The following is an 8,455-nucleotide window of genomic DNA, read 5'->3' as shown; positions in this document are numbered from 1 at the left end:
AGGGAGGCCAGCAGGGACAGACAGGTGCCGGCGGCCATTTATGTATTTGTAAAGGCCCGGCACCGAATAGCCAGAGAGGCTGGGCTGGAGCATCCTCGCTACAGCTCTGCTTCTGCACATGAGCAGACGCTTCAAAGAGGCTGCTCGAACAGAGGAGCTCTGCATCCGGCCAGTTATCCAGGGAGGCAGAGACTGTTCTTTTGAAGCATGGCATACAACTGATTTGAGCATAGGGCCCGGCCCAGAGGGTAGTTGTTAGACAGTGAGGGAGGGCCTGTCCGCTCCTGAGTGTGTGGGCCCGCGATTCCAGAGACGGCAGTCCCCCCCTGATGGCGGCCCTGTCTGGGGAGGCATACATGGAGATGGATCTGAGTCCTGACAGCCTGCCTCACCCCCTACTCACTGTAACTCTCCCCTCACGACATTAAGCTTCAGTGTCCATTGATTCTCCTACCTGCATCACTGGACCTCAGTCAGCAGCAGCAAGAGAAGACAATCTCTAAACACTGCAGTGCACTTCCTAGTTACATGACACATCCAAGATGTCCATCAGTGTTCAACGCACGCCCCCCATACTCAGAGGCATGCTTCTATTAGCTCTTTTTCTGTGCAGTTTACTGCCTGTGGTATGGCCCCTCCCCTAGCCCTGCAAGTGTTTGACTATACAGAAGCAAGGCTGAGCTGTGCCTGCCTTATCTCTCATCTCCCTGCAGCCCCAGGGAGCTCCACAAAGCTGGTGAGTGTTAAGTATAAAAATTATTACAATAAATAAAGATGTTTATAAGTTATAAAAATGATTAGCATAATACAAAGAAGATATTTATATCAAATCTCATGAGTATGACGGGAGGCTCTGCCTACCCTGACTGCAAATCCCTGGTTATCATTAACACTACAATCAAGGTCTTGAGAGAATGGTTCCCGCATGGATTTCCGCACTCATTAAAACTAGTTATTTTTTTAAATGCACTTTATGTACCAGCTTAGATAACACCAGTAGGAAGGTACATGGACAATCTAAAACAGTGGTAGGCAAACGGTCTTTCATGCTGTGGGACTACAAATCCCAGTATGTCCTGCCTGCTAGAGCTGCCAATTAAGAAATATTTTATATCTGAGATATGTAACCTGTGACTCTGAAGCTGTTGTGAACTATAAGTCCCAGTATGGCCTGCAAATAGAGAAACCACCAGTGTTACCAGAACTTGTATCCAGCTCACAATATAGCTATAAAAGAGCCACATGATACTTTATTCTTCTGACAAATAGAACAAGTATTCCTTCACCCCATCAGTGTAACTGGGGCCACAGAGCAGAATTTGCCAGTTCCGGTCCCCAAGCAGACAGGCATGCTGGGACTTGTAGTTTTACAACAGCTGGAGAGCCACAGGTTGGTCAGGCCTGATCTAGTGGTACAAATGTAAAATGTTTACTTATTCCATAATTGATCATGCTTCAGTCACAATTATATAACTGTAATCAATAAATATGGCTATAATGATATTAGTGGTGGTAATGTGACTATTTGCAAAAAAACTTGTTTCTAGAAAGTCACATATATACTATTGTGTAGTTCAATTGACAATATACATGTATATTGAGGTGTGGAGAAATCAGTTTCTGGATTATTGATGTGGGACCTATAAACATTGTCAATAAATCCCATGACCTCATAGACTGGGAGAACATTGGAATAATAAGCCCAGGGCAGGTGCATATAATAATGATGATGTATCAGCTAGTGTTTTGGATATCTACAGGCTGGCTCTCATGGTTGGGGAACGGAGCAGTAATCTGCCTTTTGTGTAGGCGCAGACGGACAATGGATTGCCAGGATCTGCTGATGTTTAACCTCGCAGTGCCGGATGCTGGAATCTCTATTTTTGGCTATTCTCGGGGAATTGTTGAACTGTTCCATGGATTAGGAAACAATTACTCCTTGGTCACTTCTCTCTGGACATGCAATGTAAGGGGCCTAATACTGCAATTGCTTTTTGAATTAGAGACAATCTTGTAATATACATTTTAAATGCAGACCAATGCATAACACTAAAAGTTATTATTTTTTATTAAACATAGCATTAATGACAAATTAGTGAATAAAAGTAGGTGGGGACACAGTCCTGGAGGTGTACTCCATTGTGCTGCCAATCTCTATATAAGGAACACTGGCCCCTTTAAGTTTGATGTAACTAAATGCAATCTGTCTTGAACTCATTTCATGTGATCTGTTTTTTTTTTCTCTCAATCCTGTACAATCTGCCCTGATTATTATTCCCACCTTATTAGGTTGATGGCTTTCTGATCCTCCTCTTTGGCCTGATTAGTATTAACTAGGGGTGAGCGGGTTCGGATTTCTGAAATCTGAACCCCCGCGAGCACCCCCGATCCGAGGCAGATCCGAGTCAGGCTCGACTTTTCCCGCCTGACTCGGATCTGAAATCGAGGCAAAACGTCATCATCCCGCCTTCCAAGTCTCGCGGGTTTTGGATCCTATATAAGGTACCCGCGTCGGCACCATTTTCTCACTCGGCTGTGGACAGTGAAGAGGGAGGGTGGGAGTTAGGGCTGGCTGGGCTGTGTAGTGTAGTGTAGTGTAGTGCAGAGTAGTGTTGTGCTGTGCTGTGCTGTGCTGCTGTTGTCCACTACTTCAAAGTCCATAGGGGCTGGCTGTGTTGTGCTGTGCTGCTGTTGTTAATAGGGGCTGTGTCCACTACTTCAAAGTCCATAGGGGCTGGCTGGACTGTGTTGTGCAGTCAGTTCTCCATAGGGGCTGTGTCCACTCCAAAGTCCTGTGCAGTGTCCCAGTCCTAAAGGGGTGCTGTAGTGTTGTCCAGGGGGTGCTCTGTCCATCAGGGGTGCTCCCCCCAAGTGCTAAAAAAATAATATATTTTCTGTGTTTGTGAATTGTGTGCGCAGTAGCTTGACCGTTAAAGAGTGCTGTAACCCCCAAAGTACACTCCAGTCCAAACCAAAAAAAAAATTATTTTCTGTGTTTGTGAATTGTGTGCGCAGTAGCCGCACGTGCATCAACAAAGTAGTGCCAAGCGTGCGCCTGTGTCATAAGTAAAGGGCCGGCTGGCTTGACCGTTAAAGTGTGCTGTAACCCCCAAAGTACACTCCAAACCAAAAAAATATATATTTTCTGTGTTTGTGACTTGTGTGCACTGTGGCTGCACGTGCATCAACAAAGGAGCAGCGCCAAGCGTGCGCCTGTGTCCCATAAGTAAAGAGCCGGCTGGCTCATTTCTTAAAGGGTGGTGTAACCCACAAAGTGCACTACTCTCCAGCAAAAATAAAAAAATATTTTCTGTGTTTGTGTGCGCTTTAGCCGCACGTATATATCAATATAACATAAATGGAGGACCAAACTTTCTCCGGTAAAAATAAAATAGGGAAAGATCAAGAACCACTTCCTCCTAGTGCTATTGCTGCTGCTGGGAGTTGTTCATCATCCCAGAGAGGAAGTAGGAACATCACTACTTTTACTAAACAATTGACCCTCCAACAGTCCCTAGCGATGAGGATGAAGTACGACAGCAGTCATCCTGAAGCAAAACGTATAACTGAGGCCTTGACTGCTATGTTGGTGTTAGACGTGCGTCCGTTATCCGCCATTAGTGCAGTGGGATTTAGACAATTGATGGAGGTAGTGTGTCCCCGGTTCCAAATCCCGTCTAGATTCCACCTGCATCCTCAAAGCAGCAGCGACAAGCGTGCGTCTGTCTGTCAAAGGGTGGTGACACCCTCAAAGTGTGCTACACAAACAATAAAAATATTGTTCTTTTTTTTTCGGTCTTTGTGAATTGTGTGGGCTGTAGCCACACTTGCATCCTCAAAGCAGCAGCGACAAGCGTGCGTCTGTCTGTTAAAGGGTGGTGACACCCTCAAAGCGTGCTACACAAACAATAAAAATATTGTTCTTTTTTTTTCTGTCTTTGTGAATTGTGTGGGCTGTAGCCGCACTTGCATCCTTAAAGCAGCAGCGACAAGCGTGCGTCTGTCTGTTAAAGGGTGGTGACACCCTCAAAGTGTGCTACACAAACAATAAAAATATTGTTCTTTTTTTTTCTGTCTTTGTGAATTGTGTGGGCTGTAGCCGCACTTGCATCCTCAAAGCAGCAGCGACAAGCATGTGTCTGTCTGTTAAAGGGTGGTGTAACCCTCAAAGTGCTCCAAAAAATAAAAAACTATTATTTTAATGTTTGTGACTTGTGTGCGATGTAGCCGCACTTGCATCCTCAAAGCAGCAGCGACAAGCGTGCGTCTGTCTGTTAAAGGTTGGTGACACCCTCAAAGTGTGCTACACAAACAATAAAAATATTGTTCTTTTTTTTCTGTCTTTGTGAATTGTGTGGGCTGTAGCCACACTTGCATCCTCAAAGCAGCAGCGACAAGCGTGCGTCTGTCTGTTAAAGGGTGGTGTAACCCTCAAAGTGCTCCAAAAAATAAAAAGCTATTTTTTTAATGTGTTTGTGACTTGTGTGCGATGTAGCCGCACGTGCATCAACATAGTAGCAGCGCCAAGCGTGTGCCTGTGTCATAAGTCATGGGCTGGTTTGGACATCTGGTCCGGACTGAAGGACGTGCCAACAATTTCTGACAAGTCTACTGTCACTGCATATGATACTGTCCTCAAAGCAGCAGCGACAAGCGTGCGTCTGTCTGTTAAAGGGTGGTGACACCCTCAAAGTGTGCTACACAAACAATAAAAATATTGTTCTTTTTTTTTTTGGTCTTTGTGAAATGTGTGGGCTGTAGCCGCACCTGCATCCTTAAAGCAGCAGCGACAAGCGTGCGTCTGTCTGTTAAAGGGTGGTGACACCCTCAAAGTGTGCTACACAAACAATAAAAATATTCTTCTTTTTTTTTCGGTCTTTGTGAATTGTGTGGGCTGTAGCCGCACTTGCATCCTCAAAGCAGCAGCGACAAGCGTGCGTCTGTCTGTTAAAGGGTGGTGTAACTCTCAAAGTGCTCCAAAAAATAAAAAACTATTTTTTTAATGTGTTTGTGACTTGTGTGCGATGTAGCCGCACTTGCTTCCTCAAAGCAGCAGCGACAAGCGTGCGTCTGTCTGTTAAAGGGTGGTGACACCCTCAAAGTGTGCTACACAAACAATAAAAATATTCTTCTTCTTTTTTCTGTCTTTGTGAATTGTGTGGGCTGTAGCCGCACCTGCATCCTTAAAGCAGCAGCGACAAGCGTGCGTCTGTCTGTTAAAGGGTGGTGACACCCTCAAAGTGTGCTACACAAACAATAAAAATATTGTTCTTTTTTTTTTGGTCTTTGTGAAATGTGTGGGCTGTAGCCGCACCTGCATCCTTAAAGCAGCAGCGACAAGCGTGCATCTGTCTGTTAAAGGGTGGTGACACCCTCAAAGTGTGCTACACAAACAATAAAAATATTCTTCTTCTTTTTTCTGTCTTTGTGAATTGTGTGGGCTGTAGCCGCACTTGCATCCTCAAAGCAGCAGCGACAAGCGTGCGTCTGTCTGTTAAAGGGTGGTGTAACCCTCAAAGTGCGCTCCACAAACAACAAAAATATTGTTTTTTTTTTTTCTGTCTTTGTGAATTGTGTGGGCTGTAGCCGCACTTGCATCCTCAAAGCAGCAGCGACAAGCGTGCGTCTGTCTGTTAAAGGATTACATCGGTGACAGCATCCAAGTAGGCATGTCAGACAGTCCGTACCTGTACTGGCAGGAAAAAGAAGCAATTTGGAGGTCCCTGTACAAACTGGCTCTATTTTACTTGAGTTGCCCCCCCTCCAGTGTGTACTCCGAAAGAGTGTTTAGTGCAGCCGGGAACCTTGTCAACGAAAGGCGTAGGAGGTTGCTTCCACAAAATGTGGAGAAGATGATGTTCATAAAATGAATTATCAACTCTTCCAGGGAGACCAGCCTCCAGAACGTACAGAGGGACATGTGGTTCCAGCAGGGACGAATTAATACTCTGTGAGGATGAGGATGTACACACTGAAGAGGGTGAGGAATCGGTGGATGAGGAGGATGAGGATGACATCTTGCCTCCGTAGAGCCAGTTTGTGCAGGGACAGATTAATTGCCAGCTTGTTTTGTGGGGGCCCAAACGAACCAATCATTTCAGCCACAGTTGTGTGGCAGACCCTGGCGCTGAAATGATTGGTTTGTTAAAGTGTGCATGTCCTGTTTATACAACATAAGGGTGGGTGGGAGGGCCCAAGGACAATTCCATCTTGCACCTCTTTTTTTTCTTTGCATTATGTACAGTTTGGGGCCTAGTTTTTCAAACTGCCATCCTGTCTGCCACTGCAGTTTCACGCCTAGATGGGTCACGTGTTTGTGCCGCCCACTCGTGTCGCTTAGCATAGTCATCCAGCTACCTCAGTGCAACCTTTTGGACATAAAAACACTATTGTGAGGTGTGAGGTGTTCAGAATAGACTGGAAATGAGTGGAAATTAAGGTTATTGAGGTTAATAATAGCATAGGAGCAGAAAAACCTACAAATTCTGTGATTTTAGCTGTTTTTATGCTTTTTTAAAAAAAAATACAGATCCAAAACACAAAACCCAGAACCCAAAACACGGAAGGGTGGTTTTGGCAAAACCAATCCAGATCCAAAACACGAAGAAAGATCCAGATCCAAAACCAAAACACAAAACACGAAAAGTGGCCCACGGAAGGGTGGTTTTGGCAAAACCAATCCAGATCCAAAACACGAAGAAAGATCCAGATCCAAAACCAAAACACGAAAAGTGGCCGGTGCACACCCCTAGTATTAACACACTTACAGTAATCAGCCTTCTACGCTATGTCAAGGGATGCCAGCCACATGAAGGTATGTTATTAACACTTCCACTGTCAGTATCATGCGGCTTACTCCATATGTATTATTACATTATTATTATTTATGTGTGCCACTGTATTACTCCTGGTTTTACATACCTTCCTTCCAACTTGCTCTCTACTTCCAACCTGTCCCAGTTCTGGGTGTCCAAAATGAAAAGTGTCCAGCAGTGTAGTATTAAATGTGTTAAGGTGCCTACACACATAGCGATGTGCTCATGATCCAACTTGAGGTGCGATTTCCCCTGAACTCTCCCCAGGCAGCTCCCCGGCAGTCGTGGGCACGATTTTGAGTAAAAAATGTGCAATCTGACTTAACATCTATCGTACATTCAGCGCATTGTGTCCCAGATTGGCAAATCTGCCCTACAGCACGGCAGATCTGAAGATGCGATGTACGACAAGTGGGGACACGCATCGTGATTGTGAGAAGAAACACGATTTGGGCATAGTTTACATGATTTGTCGTCACGATTCGTCGAAATCGGGCAAATCGTGTAATAAATCGCCATGTGTGTAGTGTTTGTTGCTATATATATATTTTAAGCTCTATGATCATTTCTGAAAGTCTACTGAGCACTGAGTTTGCGTTTATGAGTGCAAGAAAATGTGCAACCTTGTATAGCAATTCTCAAGTGGCTGTTTATTAGAAGATATATACTGTACATCAAACTGTCCCTCTGGTGTCTTGTAAGGTGAATACAATACATTAATGGGAAATAGTTTCGTACCCGCAGTCCAACCCAATATACAGTATAAAAGAAAAAAAAAACAAGCCTGTAAATTATAAATACGCCACATTTCTTAGTTATATTTCTTATTTATACTGACTGGCGGTGAGTATAAATCCACATAACTAGTGTCTATAAAAGTAACCATTATTGAGAACATACATTGTTCTGATGTATAAGGTAATTTTATGCTTGGACAAAATTCCAAGTGTCTTCTTTAAGACCTTAGTATTTATTTATTTTTTTCTAGATGTTCAGCTGATCATAACCCTTATACTATTGTTGATGTGTGTGGTATGTATGCCCTTTCCTCAGCTCACAAACTGAATAAACACTGGGTCTCAGTGGCTATCATCATCGCCTGGATCTCTGCTATTTTCTGGGCTGGGTCCCCAGTTATGGGCTGGGGCAGCTTCACAGGTAAAGCTCCTGGGTTTGACTGACTCAAAAATATTGTAGTGGGGGTGGGACTTACATTAAGCACATCACGGAGATAAAATAACTAGTTGGTATATAATACAGTTCTTAAAGCACATATACAGTAAATATATAGTAGGGTGAATGCTCATATAAGAGGCAGTTCAAATACAGGCAGTGCTACAATACAGACAGTGGTTCTCAAACTCGGTCCTCAGGAACCCACACAGATCATGTTTCCCAGGTCACCCAGCAGGTGCACAGGTGTATTCATTACTCACTGACACATTTTAAAAGATCCACAGGTGGAGCTAATTATTTCACTTGTGCTTCTGTGAAGACATCAGGAAAATATGCATGGTTTGGGGTCCTGAGGACCGAGTTTGAGAACCTGTTATGTACGAAATGTGCTGCTCCGTAATGGCACATCACGGCCATCCAAGCCATCCTTTCCTATAGAGATGCCAAGGAAAACTTGCAATGTT

At 44.2% G+C, this 8,455-nt stretch overlaps 1 pseudogene; it reads left to right on the top strand.

The window, feature by feature from the left end:
* The first annotated feature begins 1,729 nt into the window (after positions 1 to 1,729).
* LOC148477544 (opsin-5-like) overlaps positions 1,730 to 8,455 on the top strand; it is a 33,615-nt pseudogene continuing 26,889 nt past the window's right edge.

Source organism: Taudactylus pleione, unplaced genomic scaffold, assembly GCF_031769625.1.
Source record: "Taudactylus pleione unplaced genomic scaffold, aTauple2 ptg000707l, whole genome shotgun sequence".
Classification (NCBI taxonomy): Eukaryota; Metazoa; Chordata; class Amphibia; order Anura; family Myobatrachidae; genus Taudactylus; species Taudactylus pleione.
This window is presented reverse-complemented; position numbering and strand designations above follow the sequence as displayed.